Genomic DNA, 21,696 nt, shown 5'->3' with positions numbered 1-21,696 from the left:
CCAGTTTACATATAGGTGCTGTGGTTCCCCTAACAGTGATGACGACTTCCCCTAAAGATCAAGGGGAGAAATACTCCCATTGTTCTCTTCCTATTCAGATTCTGTGGGAGGGACAGTGGATACCAAGTTCTGCTATGATAGATCCTGGAGCAGGTGGAAATTTCATGGATTCTTCTTTTGCCAGGGAGCATGGTATTAAGACACAACTAAGAGCCTCACCAGTCACCATGGAAACGGTGGATGGTTCTCCATTAGTTTCCGGACCAGTAGACCGGGAGACGGTGCTTCTGAAGTGTAGGATGTAACCAGACCATCAGGAAACACTTTCCTTTATGTTAATATTTTCTCCTCATTTTCCTGTAATTTTAGGAATTCCCTGGTTATGGTCACAGAATCCAAGCATCAATTGGGAAACCAAGGAGATATCCTTCCTTCTGAAGTGTAGCCCTACCATCAGTCCACCGGTAATGGCTCCAGTTACCCAGAATTTGGAGGAAACGAAACAGGTATCTACTCTCCCTCTGGTTTACAAGGAATTCTCGGACATTTGCGACAAAAGGAAGGCAGACCAAGTCCCTCCACATAGACCTTATTACTGCCCCATAGAGCTGCTTACTGGGGCAGCGATTCCTTTCAGCCATGTTTACCCGTTGTCAGCTCCAGAATTAAAGACATTGCGAGAATACATAGATGAGAATTTAGCCAAGGGGTTTATCCGACCATCCTCTTCACCAGCGGGAGCCCCCATATTCTTTGTAAAGAAGAAAGATGGCACTCTAAGACCTTGTATTGACTACCGGGAACTAAACAAGATAACCATTCGTAACAGGTATCCGTTGCCATTAATTCCTGAATTGTTGGAGAGAGTTCGCCATGCTAAAATATTTACCAAATTAGATCTTTGCGGGGCATATAATTTACTCCGTATACGTCCCGGAGACGAATGGAAGACAGCTTTCAGATGTTGGTATGGACATTTTGAATATTTAGTGATGCCATTCGGACTCTGTAACGCTCCTGCTGCTTTCCAACACTTAGCCAACAATATCTTAAAGGATTTACTGGATCATTATGTAGTAATTTACCTGGATGACATCTTGATTTTCTCTGATTCATTACAGGAACATCAGGAACATGTCAAGACCGTGCTCAGACGTTGCTCCAAGATTCAATTTTTAGGCTATGTTATTTCTCCCCAGGGATTGAATATGGAGTCTAGCAAGATCCAGGCGATCATAGATTGGCCAAATCTGGGATCAACTTGTGAAATAGTTTCTGGACTTACCCGTGTTCATGCCACACCTGGGATGAACTTGTGGACTTGTTCTGGACTTCCCTGTGTTTACTTCATACCTGGATTTGACTCTTTCTCCACTTGTCACACTCACCTTTTGCTCACCTTGCTGAGGACTCTGCCTTAAGAACTCTGCCGATTTACTGTATATGTTTCAAGGACTCGTTTCATTCCAGGACACTGTGGGTTATCAGTATATTGTTTTGGGTGTTATTGCTGTTGTACAAATTCACTATTTGCACTAAAGAAACCCGTCTCTGTCTGTTCATTGCCTCATGCTATCAGAATCCTTGAGTTCCTACAATAGTAATACACTAATATTTTTACTTTTAAGATACAGCCTACAGACATTGCAGCTGCTAGTATGATTGTAATGACTAAAATCAAGTCAATACCCTTACAACTTCACATTTTGGGAATTTGCTGAAAGTCAAACAGCCTGTATTATAAAGTTTTATAAATACACATTGGGGCATTGTTCTAGCAGGCACCAGAAGGTATAATATATTTGACCTTAACCTGTTATTGATATTTTGCTAATATTATAGCACACAAGCTTTGCTGTAGCTTACCATGAAACTGGCTCAAAGTAAATGTTGTCAAGTAACCTATTCTGCACATAAATATTTCAGTATGTACATTACCATGGTTTGTGTTTTTAATCTTAACAATGTTACATTCATAAATAATTTGTAATTTTAGATTGAGTCATAAAAAAAGTTTCTGAATTATCTCTCAGCCTGGATAAATAAGAAAAAATAGGCATGAATAATTTTAAATTTATTGTTTTTGAAGTAAGTTATCCTGAAATACTTTTTAAAATCATGTTCTACATTTATTTTGTTATCAGTTTTATTCATATCTGTGTCATAATTTAGTCATAAAGAATCAGAATTTCTTCTCACACATTATTTCATTTTATGTCACTCCAGTGAACTTAATTGCTCTCCCTGATATACTAATGACCACAAGAGACTACTAGCAATCTGGTAGAAGCTTTAATAACAAGGCTGATACTTCCTCTGACAGACATCTACAGATTTTTTTTAAGCTAGAGCTATTAATAATTCTATATCAAAGCGTGACAATTAGTGTTGAGCGATACCGTCCGATACTTGAAAGTATCGGTATCGGAAAGTATCGGCCGATACCGGCAAAGTATCGGATCCAATCCGATACCGATACCCGATACCAATACAAGTCAATGGGACTCATGTATCGGACGGTATCCCTGATGGTTCCCAGGGTCTGAAGGAGAGGAAACTCTCCTTCAGGCCCTGGGATCCATATTAATGTGTAAAATAAAGAATTAAAATAAAAAATATTGCTATACTCACCTCTCCGACGCAGCCTGCACCTTACCGAGGGAAGCGGCAGCGTTCTTTGTTTAAAATTCGCGCTTTTCTTTCCTTTACGTGAAGTCCCGGCTTGTGATTGGTCGCGTGCCGCCCATGTGGCCGGGACGCAACCAATCACAGCAAGCCGTGATGTAATTTCAGGTCCTTCAGGATTTTAAAATTACGTTCCGGCGTTGTGATTGGTTGCGTCGCAGTCACATGGGCGACGCAACCAATCACAGCAAGCCGTGACGTATTTTCAGGTCCTTCAGGATTTTAAAATTACGTCCCGGCTTTGTGATTGGTTGCGTTGCGGTCAACCAATCACAAGCCGGGAGGCTGGACATGCGTGCATTTTAAAATGCGCGCTTGTCCAACCTCCCGTGACGTCCCGGCTTGTGATTGGTTGCTTCGCGGTCAACCAATCACAAGCCAGGAGGCTGGACACGCGCGCATTTTAAAATGTGACTGCGACGCAACCAATCACAAAGCCAGGACGTAATTTTAAAATCCTTAAGGACCTGAAATTACGTCACAATCACAAAGCCGGGACTTCACGTAAGGAAAGAAAAGCGCGAATTTTAAACAAAGAATGCTGCCGCTTCCCTCGGTAAGGTGCAGGCTGCGTCGGAGAGGTGAGTATAGCAATATTTTTTATTTTAATTCTCTCTTTTACACATTTTTACATTAATGTTGTTTCGATACCGATACCCGATACCACAAAAGTATCGGATCTCGGTATCGGAATTCCGATACAGCAAATATCGGCCGATACCCGATACTTGCGGTATCGGAATGCTCAACACTAGTGACAATGTAGGTTCCACAAATAACCTTTCACATGGTGCTTGTAAATCTAATTTGTTTGAAATGTATAATGGTTTACAAAAACTAAGGACCATACACACATACGTACTAGTAGATAGCCTGACCCAGAATGGTGACTGTAATAGAAAACACATCTACACAGTTTTTGTTCCAAGGTAATAGCTAAAATACATACAGTGAGGGAAATAAGTATTTGATCCCTTGCCGATTTTGTAAGTTTGCCCACCGACAAAGACATGAACAGTCTATAATATTAAGGGTAGGTTAACTTGGTATTTTCATCCACCCAGCTCTCCTGCTCTCCTGCTATCTGTCTATGAAGTGCACATAGTACATCACCCCGCTTTGCACATAGACTTGCCTCTGCACCTAGCTTCCACTTGGTATGTCTTTCAACTAACCCCAGCTTTACTCACCCCCCACCCATGTTATTTATAACCTTGCTTACTCTGGCTTGATTGTATGCATCTGGTCCACTCTTAATTCTCTGACCAAGATGAACAGAGACCACTCCTCTCTGCTTCTCACCTGAATGCACTTAGTTATACATATATTGCATAGCTCAAGTCTGCAATGATTTCATTCTGCAGTGTGATCCTATAAGTGTGTCCTAGAAGTGTGGATTAATTTAGAATTAAAACCAGAATTAAACCAGAAGGGAACTGAAGGTAACTGGCCAGTCACTGTAAACAATGTTTCTGTTTGTTATCACTTTCACCCCTACAATCCTTCACTTTCTGCTAACTCCCCTGATCCCTACACCAAGTAAGGAACTGTTTATCTCTTCTTCAATCCTCCCCATCCACCTCGCCTCCTCCTCAAAACTGTTCCTTAACCTACAATCCTCTGTCTCCAAACACAGACAGCCCCCTCATGTCCTCTCCTACTCCCACCTGCTAACACTTTCTCTGCTCCTTCTCACTGCTGGTGATATCTCTCCAAATCCTGGTCCTCCTCACCACATTCCCACAGTCATTTCTACCTCCCATCCACGCTCTATCACAACCTTCTGTAACCTCTCTAACCTTATACCCATTCACCCAGCCCCCGCTTCCACAGTCCCACTAACAGGAGCTCTGTGGAACGCTCGCTCTGTCTGCAACAAGCTTTCCTACATCCATGATCTTTTTCTTACTACCAAACTTTCCTTCCTCGTCATCACCGAAACCTGGCTCACCCCTTCTGACACAGCCTCTCCTGCTGCACTTTTGTATGGTGGCTTCCACCTTTCTCACACCCCCCACCCCAGCAGCAAACATGGTGGAGGAGTTGGTCTTCTCCTGTCAGATACCTGCTCTTTCACCCCAATCCCACTGCCACGCTCTGTTACCCTCCCTTCCTTTGAGGTGCACTCTGTGCGCATCTACTCCCCCTCCAACCTCCCACTGGCTGTCATCTACCACCCCCCAGGGCCAGCCACCACCTTCTTTGACTACTTCACCACCTGGCTACTTCATTTCCTTTCCGCGGACATCCCTACTATCATCATGGGCGACATCAACATCCCCATTGACACTTCCCTCTCAGCTGCCACTAAACTTCTATCTCTCACTTCCTCCTTCGGCCTCACTCAATGGTCTTCTACAGCCACCCACAAAGATGGCCACACACTGGACCTCATCTTCACCCGCCTCTGCTCCCTATCTAACCTCTCTAACTCACCTATTCCTCTCTCTGACCACAACCTTCTCACATTCTCTTCCCTCTCCACTCAATGTATACAATCCCCACCCCACAAACTTTCACACCCTCACAGAAATCTTAAACACCTTGACCTACACTCATTCTCTGAATCCCTCCTCCCTCTCACAGATATAAGTTCCTTACACAATGCGGATGATGCTGCCGCTCTATATAACACCACAATAGCTGTAGCTTTGGAATCTGCTGCCCCACTTACACATACCAAAGCTCACAAAATCAACATACAGCCCTGGCACACCAGCCTGACCAAAGAACTGAGGCGAGCTTACAGGGCTGCTGAGAACAGATGGAAAAAATCCCACTCCAACGAGCACTTCATCACATTCAAACAGTCCCTCACTACTTTCAAGACCACACTCTCCACAGCTAAACAAACCTACTTCTCATCTCTCATATCCTCCCTGTCTCACAACCCTAAACAGTTATTCAACACTTTCAATTCTCTCCTCCATCCCCCAGCACCTCCTCCCTCCCCACTTATCTCAGCTGAAGACTTTGCCTCATTTTTCAAGCAGAAGATTGATAACATCAGAGACAGTTTTGGTCAACAACCCCAAGAGCCCTTCCTCCCGACTTCCCAGCCCTCCACCTCCAAAACCAACTTCTCCACCATTACAGAAGATTGACTCTCCACTCTACTCTCAAGATCACATCTCACCACCTGTGCACTTGACCCGATCCCATCCCACTTCATCCCAAACCTCACCACAGTCTTCATCCCAACCCTAACCCATCTCTTCAACATATCACTAACAACTGGTGTTTTCCCCTCAAGCTTTAAACATGCCTCCATCACACCTATCCTCAAAAAGCCCTCTCTTGACCCATCCTCTGTATCTAGCTATCGCCCTATATCACTTCTCCCTTATGCCTGAAAACTACTGGAACAACACATCTACCTTGAACTGTCCTCCCATCTCTCTTCTTGCTCCCTCTTCGACCGCTTACAATCTGGCTTCCGGTCACACCACTCCACTGAAACTGCCCTAACTAAGGTCACCAATGACTTCTTAACCGCCAAGAGCAAGCGACACTACTCTGTCCTCCTCCTCCTGGACCTGTCAGCTGCCTTTGACACAGTGGACCATTCCCTATTATTACAGACCCTCTCATCCCTTGGCATCACAGATTTGGTCCTATCGTGGATCTCATCATACCTAACAGACTGGACATTCAGCGTCTACCACTCACACACCACCTCCTCATCTCGCCCCCTATCTGTCGGTGTCCCACAGGGTTCAGTGTTGTGAATTCCATTCTCGAACTCCCTCCTGTGGTCATGAATGGTACTTCGGTGAGTTCTGTCCGTGGACTCCCTCTGGTGGCTGTGAGTGGACCTGCTGGTTCTGAGATTCCTTCTCCAGCTGCCCTTGTTTGGGGCTAGGCTGATTCTCTATTTAACTCCACTCAGATCGTTACTCCATGCCAGCTGTCAATGTTCTAGTACTGGTTCAGATCTCTCCTGGATCTTTCTGAGGACCTGTCTACTCCAGCACAAGCTAAGTTCCTGCTTGTTCATTTGCTACATATGTTTTTTCTTGCTAAGTTCTAGTCCAGCTTGCTATCATGAAACTACCTGGCTAGCTGGAAGCTCTGGGGGTACAGAGTGGCACCACCGCATCGTGAGTCGGTGCGGGGGTATTTTTTGCACACTCTGCGTGGTTTTTGTAGCTTTTTGTGTTGACCGCAAAGATCCCTTTTCTATCCTCAATCTGTTTAGTTAGACTGGCCTCTCTTTGCTAAAACCTATTTCATCCTGTGTTTGTGATTTCCTCTTATCTCACAGTCAATACTTGTGGGGGGGCTGCTATTACCTTTGGGGAAATTTCTCTGAGGCAAGTAAGGCTTTGTTTCCTTTCTTTAGGGGTAGTTAGCTCTTAGGCTGTGAAGAGGCGTCTAGGCAGAGTCAGGCACACTCCACGGCTGTTTCTAGTTGTGTTGATAGGAGTAGGGTTTGCGGTCAGCAGAGTTCCCATTTCCCCAGAGCTCGTCCTGATTCCGTGTTTAACTATCAGGTCATTCCTGGTGCACCTAACCACCAGGTCCATAACAGTACAGCTGGCCCACAAAGTGTTAATGCATCTCAATAGAGGGAAAAGAGAAGTTCTGAGACCATTTGTTTTTTTCTCTGCAGTGTGTTTTGCCTTTCTTTTCCCCTTAAACTCTGGGTGGTTCAGAACTTAGGTGTGGATATGGACATTCAAGGTTTGTCCTCTAGTGTAGATCAACTCGCTGCAAGGGTACAAAACATTCAAGATTATGTAGTTCAGAATCCTATGTTGGAGCCTAGAATTCAAATTCCTGATTTGTTTTCTGGGGATAGATCTAAATTTCAGAATTTCAAAAACAATTGTAAACTGTTTCTTGCTCTGAAACCCCGCTCTTCTGGTGACCCTATTCAGCAAGTAAGAATCATTATTTCTTTGTTGCGTGGCGACCCTCAAGACTGGGCATTCGCCCTGGCGCCAGGAGATCCTGCATTGCGTAATGTAGATGCGTTTTTTCTGACGCTGGGCTTGCTTTATGATGAACCAAATTCTGTGGATCAGGCAGAGAAAATTTTGCTGGCTTTGTGTCAGGGTCAGGATGAAGCGGAGGTATATTGCCAGAAGTTCAGAAAGTGGTCTGTGCTTACTCAGTGGAATGAGTGTGCCCTGGCAGCAATTTTCAGAACCACGCCTGCTGGTCTGAATGAATCAATGTCCTTGGCCATACAGATCGACCGGCGCTTACGTGAGCGCAAAACTGTGCACCATTTGGTGGTATCCTCTGAGCAGAGGCCTGAGCCTATGCAATGTGATAGGACTTTGACCAGAGCTGAACGGCAAGAGCATAGACGTCAGAAGGGGCTGTGTTTTTACTGTGGTGACTCCACTCATGCTATCTCTGATTGTCCTAAGCGCACTAAGCGGTTCGCTAGGTCCATCACCATTGGTACTGTACAGCCTAAATTTCTTCTGTCCGTTACTCTGATTTGCTCTTTGTCATCCTATTCTGTTATGGCATTTGTGGATTCAGGCGCTGCCCTGAATTTGATGGACTTGGAGTTTGCCAGGCGCTGTGGTTTTTTCTTGGAGCCCTTGCAGCATCCCATTCCTTTGAGGGGAATTGATGCTACGCCTTTGGCCAAGAATAAGCCTCAGTACTGGACCCAGTTGACTATGTGCATGGCTCCTGCGCATCAGGAGGATATTCGCTTTTTGGTGTTGCATAATCTGCATGATGTGGTCGTGCTGGGTTTGCCATGGCTGCAGGTCCATAATCCAGTATTGGATTGGAAATCAATGTCGGTGTCCAGTTGGGGGTGTCAAGGGGTACATGGGGATGTTTCATTATTGTCAATTTCTTCCTCCACTCCTTCTGAAGTCCCTGAGTTTTCGTCGGATTACCGGGATGTATTTGATGAGCCCAAGTCTAGTACCCTACCTCCTCATAGGGATTGTGATTGTGCTATTAATTTGATTCCTGGTAGCAAGTTCCCTAAGGGACGACTTTTCAATTTGTCTGTGCCAGAACACGCCGCTATGCGGAGTTATATAAAGGAGTCCTTGGAGAAAGGGCATATTCGCCCGTCGTCGTCACCATTGGGAGCAGGGTTCTTTTTTGTGGCCAAGAAGGATGGTTCTCTGAGACCTTGTATAGATTACCGCCTTCTTAATAAAATCACGGTCAAATTTCAGTACCCTTTGCCTCTACTGTCTGATTTATTTGCTCGGATTAAGGGGGCTAGTTGGTTCACCAAGATAGACCTTCGAGGGGCGTATAATCTCGTGCGTATTAAACAGGGCGATGAATGGAAAACAGCATTTAATATGCCCGAGGGCCATTTTGAGTACCTGGTGATGCCATTCGGCCTTTCCAATGCTCCCTCTGTGTTTCAGTCCTTTATGCATGACATCTTCCGAAAGTATCTGGATAGATTCATGATCGTATATTTGGATGATATTTTGGTCTTTTCAGATGATTGGGAGTCCCATGTGAAGCAGGTCAGAATGGTGTTCCAGGTCCTTCGTGCTAATTCCTTGTTTGGAAAGGGATCTAAGTGTCTCTTTGGAGTTCAGAAGGTTTCCTTTTTGGGCTTCACTTTTTCCCCTTCTACTATCGAGATGGATCCTGTTAAAGTCCAAGCTATTTATGATTGGACTCGGCCTACATCTGTGAAGAGCCTTCAGAAATTTCTGGGCTTTGCCAATTTTTACCGTCGCTTCATCGCTAATTTTTCTAGTGTTGTTAAACCATTGACTGATTTGACCAAGAAGGATGCTGATGTGGTGAATTGGTCCTCTGCGACCGTTGAGGCTTTTCAGGAGTTGAAACATCATTTCTCTTCGGCTCCTGTGTTGTGTCAGCCAGATGTTTCGCTCCCTTTTCAGGTCGAGGTTGATGCTTCTGAAATTGGATCAGGGGCTGTTTTGTTCCAGAGAAGTTCTGATTGCTCTGTAATGAAGCCATGCACTTTCTTTTCGAGAAAGTTTTCGCCTGCTGAGCGTAATTATGATGTTGGCAATCAGGAGTTGTTGGCTATGAAGTGGGCATTCGAGGAGTGGCGACATTGGCTTGAAGGAGCCAAGCATCGCGTGGTGGTCTTGACAGATCACAAGAATCTGACTTGTCTCGAGTCTGCCAAGCGGTTGAATCCTAGACAGGCTCGTTGGTCGCTGTTTTTCTCCCGTTTCAATTTTGTGGTTTCGTACCTTCCGGGTTCTAAGAATGTGAAGGCTGATGCCCTTTCAAGGAGTTTTGTGCCTGATTCTCCTGGGGTTCCTGAGCTGGCTGGTATTCTCAGAGAGGGGGTAGTTCCGTCTGCCATCTCCCCTGATTTGCGGCGGGTGCTGTAGGAGTTCCAGGCTGATAGACCTGACCGTTGTCCAGCGGAGAAACTGTTTGTCCCTGATAGATGGACTAATAGAGTTATCTCTAAGGTTCATTGTTCGGTGTTGGCTGGTCATCCTGGGATTTTTGGTACCAGAGATTTGGTGGCTAGGTCCTTTTGGTGGCCTTCCTTGTCGCGGGATGTGCGTTCTTTTGTGCAGTCTTGTGGGACTTGTGCTCGGGCTAAGCCCTGCTGTTCTCGTGCCAGTGGGTTACTTTTGCCCTTGCCGGTCCCGAAAAAGCCTTGGACGCATGTTTCCATGGATTTTATTTCGGATCTTCCTGTTTCTCAAAGGATGTCGGTCATCTGGGTGGTTTGCGATTGCTTCTCTAAAATGGTCCATTTGGTACCCTTGTCTAAATTGCCTTCTTCCTCTGATTTGGTTCCATTATTTTTCCAACATGTGGTTCGTTTGCATGGCATTCTGGAGAACATCGTGTCTGACAGAGGTTCCCAGTTTGTTTCAAGGTTTTGGCGGTCCTTTTGTGCTAAGATGGGCATTGATTTGTCTTTTTCTTCGGCTTTTCATCCTCAGACAAATGGCCAAACCGATCGAACCAATCAGACTTTGGAAGCTTATCTGAGATGCTTTGTTTCTGCGGATCAGGATGATTGGGTGACCTTCTTGCCATTAGCTGAGTTCGCCCTTAATAATCGGGCCAGTTCTGCTACTTTGGTTTCGCCTTTTTTTGTAATTTTGGTTTTCATCCTCGTTTTTCTTTAGAGCAGGTTGAGCCTTTGGACTGTCCTGGTGTGGATTCTGTGGTGGACAGGTTGCAACAGATTTGGACTCATGTGGTGGACAATTTGACCTTGTCCCAAGAGAAGGCTCAACGTTTCGCTAACCGCCGTCGCCGTGTTGGTCCCCGACTTCGTGTTGGGGATTTGGTTTGGTTATCATCTCGTTATGTTCCTATGAAGGTTTCTTCTCCTAAGTTTAAGCCTCGTTTCATTGGTCATTATAAGATTTCTGAAATTCTTAATCCTGTATCATTTCGTTTGGCCCTTCCTGCTTCTTTTGCCATCCATAATGTGTTCCATAGGTCGTTGCTGCAGAGATATGTGGCGCCTATGGTTCCCTCCGTTGATCCTCCTGCTCTGGTGTTGGTCGAGGGGGAGTTGGAGTATGTGGTGGAGAAGATTTTGGATTCTCATATTTCGAGACGAAAACTTCAGTACTTGGTCAAATGGAAGGGCTATGGTCAGGAGGATAATTCCTGGGTTGTTGCCTCTGATGTCCATGCTGCCGATTTAGTTTGTGCCTTTCATTTGGCTCGTCCTGATCGGCCTGGGGGCTCTGGTGAGGGTTCAGTGACCCCTCGTCAAGAGGGGGGTACTGTTGTGAATTCCGTTCTCCCTCCTGTGGTCATGAATGGTACTTCGGTGAGTTCTGTCCGTGGACTGCCTCTGGTGGCTGTGAGTGGAGCTGCTGGTTCTGAGATTCCTTCTCCAGCTGCCCTCGTTTGGGGCTAGGCTGATTCTCTATTTAACTCCACTCAGATTGTTACTCCATGACAGCTGTCAATGTTCTAGTACTGGTTCAGATCTCTCCTGGATCTTTCTGAGGACCTGTCTACTCCAGCACAAGCTAAGTTCCTGCTTGTTCATTTGTTACATATGGTTTTTCTTGCTAAGTTCTAGTCCAGCTTGCTATCATGAAACTACCTGGCTAGCTGGAAGCTCTGGGGGTACAGAGTGGCACCACCGCATCGTGAGTCGGTGCGGGGGTATTTTTTGCACACTCTGCGTGGTTTTTGTAGCTTTTTGTGTTGACCGCAAAGATCCCTTTTCTATCCTCAATCTGTTTAGTTAGACTGGCCTCTCTTTGCTAAAACCTATTTCATCCTGTGTTTGTGATTTCCTCTTATCTCACAGTCAATACTTGTGGGGGGGCTGCTTTTACCTTTGGGGAAATTTCTCTGAGGCAAGTAAGGCTTTGTTTCCTTTCTTTAGGGGTAGTTAGCTCTTAGGCTGTGAAGAGGCGTCTAGGCAGAGTCAGGCACACTCCACGGCTGTTTCTAGTTGTGTTGATAGGAGTAGGGTTTGCGGTCAGCAGAGTTCCCATTTCCTCAGAGCTCGTCCTGATTCCATGTTTAACTATCAGGTCATTCCTGGTGCACCTAACCTAACTAAAGGTCCATAACAGTTCAGTCCTAGGGCCCCTGCTCTTCTCCATTTACACCTTTGGCCTGGGACAGCTCATAGAATCTCATGGCTTTCAGTATCATCTCTATACTGATGACACACAGATCTACATCTCTGGAACAGATATCACCTCCCTACTAACCAGAATCCCTCAATGTCTGTCCACTATTTCATCCTTCTTCTCCGCTAGATTTCTGAAACTTAACATGGACAAAACAGAATTCATCATCTTTCCCCCATCTCACATGACCCCCCAAACGAACCTATCCATTACAGTAAATGGCTGCCCACTCTCCCCAGTCCCACAAGCTCGCTGCTTTGGGGTAATCCTTGATGCTGATCTTTCCTTCAAACCACATATCCATGCCCTTTCCACTTCCTGCCGACTTCAACTCAAAAATATTTCACAAATCTGTTCATTCCTCAACCAAGAATCTGCAAAAACCCTAGTCCATGCCCTCATCATCTCCCGCCTCGACTACTGTAATCTCCTGCTCTGTGGCCTCCCCTCTAACACGCTTGCACCCCTCCAATCTATTCTAATCTCTGCTGCCCGACTAATCCACCTGTCCCCCCACTATTCCCCGGCTTCTCCCATCTGTCAATCCCTTCACTGGCTCCCCATTGCCCAGAGACTCCAGTACAAAACCCTAACCATGACGTACAAAGCCATCCACAACCTGTCTCCTCCATACATCTGTGACTTCGTCTCTCAGTACTTACCTACACGCAACCTCCAATCCTCACAAGACCTCCTTCTCTACTCCCCTCTTGTCTCCTCTTCCCACAATCGTATACAAGATTTCTCTCGCGTATCACCCCTACTCTGGAACCCTCTACCACAACACATTAGACTCTCGCCTACCATCGAAACCTTCAAAAAGAGCCTGAAGACCCACCTCTTCCAACAAGCCTATAACCTGCAGTAACCACCGATCGACCAAACCGCTGCATGACCAGCTTTACGCTCGCCTACTGTATTCTCACCCATCCCTTGTAGATTGTGAGCCTTCGTGGGCAGGGTCCTCTCTCCTCCTGTACCAGTTATGACTTGTATTGTTCAAGATTATTGTACTTGTTTTTATTATGTATACCCCTCCTTACATGTAAAGCGCCATGGAATAAATGGCGCTATAACAATAAATAATAATAATAATAATAATAATAATAATTTTAACATTGACAGACAGAATATCAAAAACAAAATCCAGAAAATCACATTGTATAAATTATATAAATTTATTTGCATTTTACAGTGTGAAATAAGTGTTTGATCCCTCTGGCAAACAAGACTTAATACTTTATGGCAAAACCCTGGTTGGCAAGCACAGCAGTCAGGTGTTTTTTGTAGTTGATGATGAGGTTTGCACACATATCAGGAGGAATTTTGGCCCTCTCCTCTAAATCATTAAGATTTTGAGGCTAATATGCACCAACAGTTATCTGTAGAGAAGATGTCACCTGTGCTGTGTGACCTCCTGATGCAGTAGTGAGAAGAGCAAAATTAATCCTTTAAAGATACATTTTTTTTAAATTGCCTTAGTTATGAAAGCCAAATTTTAATAATTATTTTATGGTTAGCGTAGCCATATGCTAGTTGTTCTTTTATAGGAAAAGTTGTATTTTTCAATGGCTTATTTTAATAATTGCAAATAGCTATATTCATTTAGACTTTTACTATAATGGCAGTAGCATGATGATTTGTAAACATTAGTTGTAATAATATTTGTAATTTAGATTTTTTTTTTAGATGAACTGGTAGATATTTCTGGGGATATGGTGCTAGGCTAGCCATATTGTGCTATATCTATTATAAGAACATTTTATGTGCTGTGAATATTGTATCCTAGTAACACAGGTTGTAATCAAATTAACCATGTTCTCTGTGCTGGCATTCACTGATGGATTTATATTTATTGAATTTACGCTGCTAAAACATCAAATAATTTAAAATTTTCAGTATATATTGCAATCTTTTAAAATTTGCAGTAAAGTAGTTTTTATTCTTTTAATACATATATAAACTACATTAATTAAGCATAAAAATAATACCAAGAAAAATAATTTCACAACTTTTATTCACATTTATTCACATTTAATGTCACCCATACACTGTATAAATCCACTGACATATAACATTAAATCATTTTCAAAGGGAAAATAAGAAAACTAAATTAAAACTAGATGGGTATTTCCTGAAGGAACTACAGATAGTGCTTTGGAATGGTGCCCGGGCTGCCCCTGCAAGACTTTCACACTTGGGTGCCCCTCAGGCGCTGGTTTGGTAGTTGTAGCCCCTCAGGGTTGAGGCTTGGTGGGCCGGGTCACTCTGGGTCCGATTTGGTGGGCCGGGTCACTCTGGGTCCGATTTGGTGGCCCGGGTCACTCTGGGCCCGATTTGGTCAACCCGGGTCACTCTGGGCCCGATTTGGTGGCCCGGGTCACTCTGGGCCTGATTTGGTGGCCCGGGTCACTCTGGGCCCGATTTGGTGGCCCGGGTCACTCTGGGCCCGATTTGGTGGCCCGGGTCACTCTGGGTCCGATTTGGTGGCCTGGGTCACTCTGGGTCCGATTTGGTGGCCCGGGTCACTCTGGGTCCGATTTGGTGGGCCGGGTCACTCTGGGTCCGATTTGGTGGGCCGGGTCACTCTGGGTCCGATTTGGTGGGCCGGGTCACTCTGGGTCCGATTTGGTGGGCCGGGTCACTCTGGGTCCGATTTGGTGGGCCGGGTCACTCTGGGTCCGATTTGGTGGCCCGCGTCACTCTGGGTCCGATTTGGTGGCCCGGGTCACTCTGGGTCCGATTTGGTGGCCCGGGTCACTCTGGGTCCGATTTGGTGGCCCGGGTCACTCTGGGTCCGATTTGACGGGCGGCGCCACTCTGGGTCCGATTTGACGGGCGGCGCCACTCTGGGTCCGACTTGGCGGGCGGCGCCACTCTGGGTCCGACTTGGCGGGCGGCGCCACTCTGGGTCCGACTTGGCGGGCGGCGCCACTCTGGGTCCGACTTGGCGGGCGGCCCCACTCTGGGTCCGACTTGGCGGGCGGCGCCACTCTGGGTCCGACTTGGCGGGCGGCGCCACTCTGGGTCCGACTTGGCGGGCGGCGCCACTCTGGGTCCGATTTGGCGGGCGGCGCCACTCTGGGTCCGACTTGGCGGGCCGGGTCACTCTGGGTCCGATTTGGCGGGCAGGGTCACTCTGGGTCCGATTTGGCGGGCCGGGTCACTCTGGGTCCGATTTGGCGGGCCGGGTCACTCTGGGTCCGATTTGGCGGGCGGCGCCACTCTGGGTCCGATTTGGCGGGCGGCGCCACTCTGGGTCCGATTTGGCGGGCGGCGCCACTCTGGGTCCGATTTGGCGGGCGGCGCCACTCTGGGTCCGATTTGGCGGGCGGGGGCACTCTGGGTCCGATTTGGCAAGCGGGGGCACTCTGGTCCGATTTGGTGGGCTGGGTCCGATTTGGTGAGCGGGGCAATAATGATAAGACTACAGATAGTGCTTTGTAATTGTGCTGTACTGTCACTTTAAGAGCTGATATTATCTGACAAAACTTGTGACCTGGTGGGCTGGTAGAGTTTATAGGCGTTGGCATAGTAACTGGGTCTCACTGCGCATATCAATGAGGTAATCAGCCAGGTGGCAGTTATTTTTAGAAATTGCCTCAGAAATCAGGCCCATTATAAACGTATTGGAAAATTTCCCTATTGAAATGCATTGAGACACTTTTTTCAAACGCAAATTGCGCCAAAACTACAAATCCGATCGACACGAAAAATACTTAGCACACCTCTCAGGAACGCTGGCTTCGAAATGACACCTCACTGGAGTCTGTGAGTTTAGCGGTTCGGGCCGCATTACGTGCGGACTGAATAATAATAATAAGAACTAGATGGGTATTTCCTGAAGGAACTACAGATAGTGCTTTGGAATGGTGCCTAGGTTGCCCCAGCAAGACTTTCACACTTGGGTGCCCCTCAGGCGCTGTTTTGGTAGTTGTAGCCACTCTGGGTCCGATTTGGCGGGCGGCGCCACTCTGGGTCCGATTTGGCAGGCGGCGCCACTCCGGGTCCGATTTGGCGGGCGGCGCCACTCCGGGTCCGATTTGGTGAGCGGCGCCACTCCGGGTCCGATTTGGCGGGCGGCGCCACTCCGGGTCCGATTTGGGGGGCGGCGCCACTCCGGGTCCGATTTGGCGGGCGGCGCCACTCTGGGTCTGATTTGGCGGGCGGCGCCACTCTGGGTCCGATTTGGCGGGCGGCGCCACTCTGGGTCCGATTTGGCGGGCGGCGCCACTCTGGGTCCGATTTGGCGGGCGGCGCCACTCTGGGTCCGATTTGGCGGGCGGCGCCACTCTGGGTCCGATTTGGCGGGCGGCGCCACTCTGGGTCCGATTTGGCGGGCGGCGCCACTCTGGGTCCGATTTGGCGGGCGGCGCCACTCTGGGTCTGATTTGGCGGGCGGCGCCACTCTGGGTCCGATTTGGCGGGCGGCGCCACTCTGGGTTCGATTTGGCGGGCGGCGCCACTCTGGGTCCGATTTGGCGGGCGGCGCCACTCTGGGTCCGATTTGGCGGGCGGCGCCACTCTGGGTCCGATTTGGCAGGCGGCGCCACTCTGGGTCCGATTTGGCGGGCTGGGTCCGATTTGGTGAGCGGGGCAATAATTATAATAAGACTATAGATAGTGCTTTGAAATTGTGCTGTGCTATCACTTTAAGAGCTGATATTATCTGCCAAAACTGTCCTGCTAGGGTCATGTACAGTTCGCAGGCGTTGGCATAGTAACTGGGCCTGACTGAGCATATCAATGAGCTAATCAGCCAGGTGGCAGGTACATTTCAAATTGCCTCAGAAACCCGGCCATTATAACCTATGTGAAAATTTCCCTATTGAAAAGCATTACAATGAGGGGAAAAAACATTTTCAAACGCAAATTGCGCCAAAACTACAAATCCGATCGACACGAAAAATACTTAGCACACCTCTTGGGGACGCTGGCTTCGAAATGACACCTCACTGGAGTCTGTGAGTGAAGCGGTTCGGGCCGCATTACGTGTGGACTGAATAATAATAAGAACTAGATGGGTATTTCCTGAAGGAACTACAGATAGTGCTTTGGAATGGTGCCCGGGCTGCCCCTGCAAGACTTTCACACTTGGGTGCCCCTCAGGTGCTGGTTTGGTAGTTGTAGCCCCTCAGGGTTGAGGCCACTCTGGGTCCGATTTGGTGGCCCGGGTCACTCGGGGTCCGATTTGGCGGGCCGCGCCACTCGGGGTCCGATTTGGCGGGCCGCGCCACTCCGGGTCCGATTTGGCGGGCCGCGCCACTCCGGGTCCGATTTGGCGGGCCGCGCCACTCCGGGTCCGATTTGGCGGGCCGCGCCACTCCGGGTCCGATTTGGCGGGCCGCGCCACTCCGGGTCCGATTTGGCGGGCCGCGCCACTCCGGGTCCGATTTGGCGGGCCGCGCCACTCCGGGTCCGATTTGGCGGGCCGCGCCACTCCGGGTCCGATTTGGCGGGCCGCGCCACTCCGGGTCCGATTTGGCGGGCGGCGCCACTCCGGGTCCGATTTGGCGGGCGGCGCCACTCCGGGTCCGATTTGGCGGGCGGCGCCACTCCGGGTCCGATTTGGCGGGCGGCGCCACTCTGGGTCCGATTTGGCGGGCGGCGCCACTCTGGGTCCGATTTGGCGGGCGGCGCCACTCTGGGTCCGATTTGGCGGGCGGCGCCACTCTGGGTCCGATTTGGCGGGCGGCGCCACTCTGGGTCCGATTTGGCGGGCGGCGCCACTCTGGGTCCGATTTGGTGAGCGGGGCAATAATTATAATAAGACTATAGATAGTGCTTTGAAATTGTGCTGTGCTATCACTTTAAGAGCTGATATTATCTGCCAAAACTGTCCTGCTAGGGTCATGTACAGTTCGCAGGCGTTGGCATAGTAACTGGGCCTGACTGAGCATATCAATGAGCTAATCAGCCAGGTGGCAGGTACATTTCAAATTGCCTCAGAAACCCGGCCATTATAACCTATGTGAAAATTTCCCTATTGAAAAGCATTACAATGAGGGGAAAAAACATTTTCAAACGCAAATTGCGCCAAAACTACAAATCCGATCGACACGAAAAATACTTAGCACACCTCTTGGGGACGCTGGCTTCGAAATGACACCTCACTGGAGTCTGTGAGTGAAGCGGTTCGGGCCGCATTACGTGCGGACTGAATAATAATAAGAATAAGAATAATAAGAAGAAGAAGTTATCCACGGTGGAATAAAAGTATAGTGCTTTGTTCCAAAGCACTATAATAAGAAGTTTACCACGGTGGAATAACAGTATAGTGCTTTGTTCCAAAGCACTATAATAATGTGGTTGTGTAAGGGTGAACACTTTCTTATAATTGAGGATGTGGTTGTGTTCAAAATTAGCCAAACATATTTAAATTAATGCAAAACAGTATTCAGTACACATCTGGGATTATTACTAACCCCATATAAAGTTTAGCTGTATAGAATTTTTTTCCTGAGAATTTCTTAGTTGCACTTTACAGTAAAAGCCATGGTTTGCAAATCATTTCACATTCATATCAAGTGATTATTTGGATACAGAAGTTTTCACACTACGCAGTGGCTAAAAAAAAGTTTATACCCCCCTGGAAAATGCTAGTTTTTTGTCATATAAAATTATCATACCAAGAAGAATAATTTCAGAACTTTTTCCACGTTGAATGTCACCTATCATCTGTACAAATCCATTGAGGAACAAACTGAAATCAATTATCAGGAGCAAATTCAAAGTTGTACATGACGAATTACATTCTTTCCTGACATTATATGACATCTATTTGCTTATTTCACTTTTGCATAATCAAACCTTAATTTTTAGTTGTCTTTGATTAGTGTGTTTAGACTAGCTGCTATGACAGAGGCATAAGGGATTCTGACTTTGCTAACACATGACCAAAAGCTTCAGCATTATCAGGGCCAATGTTGGAGAGTGAAAACAGGGCAACTGATTAGTGCCCTATCCCCAAACGGGTCCCTCATGAGACTTTGCACAGCTGCAGGTTTGGTGAGCTGGCCAATCTGTGGGCAATCTGCCTTTGAAAAACAAAAACTGCACTGATAATTAGTGATGAGCAATTTTGTTTGAAAAACTAATGTCAAACATAAATTCAGCACAAATATGGCACATTCAGATTCATGATCGGAAACACTAGAACAATTTTATGAAATTGGAAAAATCAGAAACATTAGCTTAAAAGTGCAGAAAAATATTTGCGTTGCCATTAAACTGCTCTCAGCACTTTGGCTACAAAAATGGTGGTGTATGGTGAGCATGGGGCATGTTTGTAAACTGTAATTTTTTTTCTTCTAACTGTATGTGTGCATATTGCGCCTAGCCAATCAGGGCTCAGGAAGCATCCAAAATATCCTGAGACAATCACTTCGCTTGTGTCATTGGATGCTGAAATCACATGTCCATCTTCATATTAAGAGCGGACATCTTGTTTTAGCACTATTTTGACACTGTAACAGCCTAGAGAAGCTGCTCTTGAAGCTGGCAGTGTTAGTAGCTTCATTTTAGGCAGTTAGCTAGGCGGTTGTTTATTAGTCAGCTAGTGTCCTGTGTGGCTGTGAATTTGACCATCTGGCATTTTTTTTACCATTATCAAGGTCCACAGACAAAGACAGCAAGGCACATTTCATACAAGTGTGTTGTGCACTGCTTCTATTGTGCTCCATGCACGAGTATACTGTTCTAAATCTTATTTTTTTACTAGCTAAATGTGAAACAGCATGCCATATACCACCTTGTCTTTTAGTGGTGTGGTGACATTGTTCTGTGATTTGAACTGTTGTTAATGGAAAAATATATTTTTGGGGGCAGTTGCTGCAGTGATTCACCATGCCATTTCTCATTGTCTTATTTAGTGTTGGTGAAATTCCACTGTCTGCATAGCTCATGCACATTTAAAAAAATAATATTTTTTTCTGCTGCTACATGTCATACAGCCCGTTATATCCCATGTTGTAATTTTGTGGCAGTAATATGAAGCTGTCTGCAGACATAATGCACATTAAAAAAATATTTATTTTCTGTTGATAAACGTTATACAGCCCACCGTATCCCACATTGTTATTTTGTGGCGGTGACTTGAAGCTGTCTGCAGACCTCACGCCCCTTAAAAGATAATATTTTTTTCTGTTGCTAAACATGATACAGCCCACTATATCCCACGTTGTTATTTTGTGGTGGTGATATGAAGCTGTCTGCAGACCTTACACGCAATAAAAAATATATTTTTTTCTGTTGCTAAATATGATACAGCCCGCCATATCCAAAGTTGTAATTTTGGGGCGGTGATATGTAGCTGTCTGCATTTCAAAAAACTGACCATCACATCCAGACATAGACTAAGTGTGAACAGGTGCTGAACCTAGAGTCACCAACTCATATACAGTCAAGTAAATAAGGCAGCACACTGCAGCGCTGAAACATGCAAACATGAAACATGAAAACTGAACCGAATTACTGCACTAGAAATATGAAAAAATGAGAGCATTTAGTGCATAAAAATGGCCAATTTTATGTGTACCTAGTAGCCACTTTAGGGCATCTCTCGTATACCAGGTCCTACGCTTTCTTTTCCTCGCTGAGAATAAACGTCTCCATCTGAATGGGTACCTGTGAAACCTCTTCTTAGACTAACATTCTCTCTCTCTGTGGAGGGGTAATGGACCTGTTGCGATTAAAACACCTGTGGCTAGGAGGCGGAGTGCTCGGTCAGAAGGCTAAAGAATACATTTCAAAAAACTGACGTCACATCCAAACATAGACTAAGTGTGAACTGGTGCTGAACCTAGAGTCACCAACTCATATACAGTCAAGTAAATAAGGCAGCACACTGCAGCGCTGAAGCATGCAAACATGAAACATGAAAACTGAACTGCATTACTGCACTAGAAATATGAAAAAATGAGAGCGTTTAGCGCATAAAAATGGCCAATTTTATGTGTACCTGGTAGCCACTTTAGGGCATCTCTCGTATACCAGGCCCTACGCTTTCCTTTCCTTGCTGAGAATAAACATCTCCATCTGAATGGGTACCTGTGAAACCTCTTCTTAGACTAACAATCTCTCTCTCTCTGTGGAGGGGTAATGGACCTGTTGCGATGTATTCTTTAGCCTTCTGACCGAGCACTCCGCCTCCTAGCCACAGGTGTTTTAATTGCAACAGGTCCATTACCCCTCCAGAGAGAGAGAGAATATTAGGAATGTTACGTCATTCCCACTCTGCTGTCCAGGAAGGAGGCGCTGAGACCTCCTGTCCACAAACTGCAGTTGAACAGACACAACAGTCAGCAATCACATCCTATTTCTTGTCCCAGTGCAGTGTTCAGTTGTCACTTGTCAGCATATACAGTATGTCTGTTCATAAATTGTTAGTTAGATAGGGCATACATTTTCGTTAGCACTTTACTTTGGTGCTGGACAAAGACCATTGCTAACTTTT

Source organism: Ranitomeya variabilis, chromosome 3 (genome assembly GCF_051348905.1).
Source record: "Ranitomeya variabilis isolate aRanVar5 chromosome 3, aRanVar5.hap1, whole genome shotgun sequence".
Classification (NCBI taxonomy): Eukaryota; Metazoa; Chordata; class Amphibia; order Anura; family Dendrobatidae; genus Ranitomeya; species Ranitomeya variabilis.
This window is presented reverse-complemented; position numbering follows the sequence as displayed.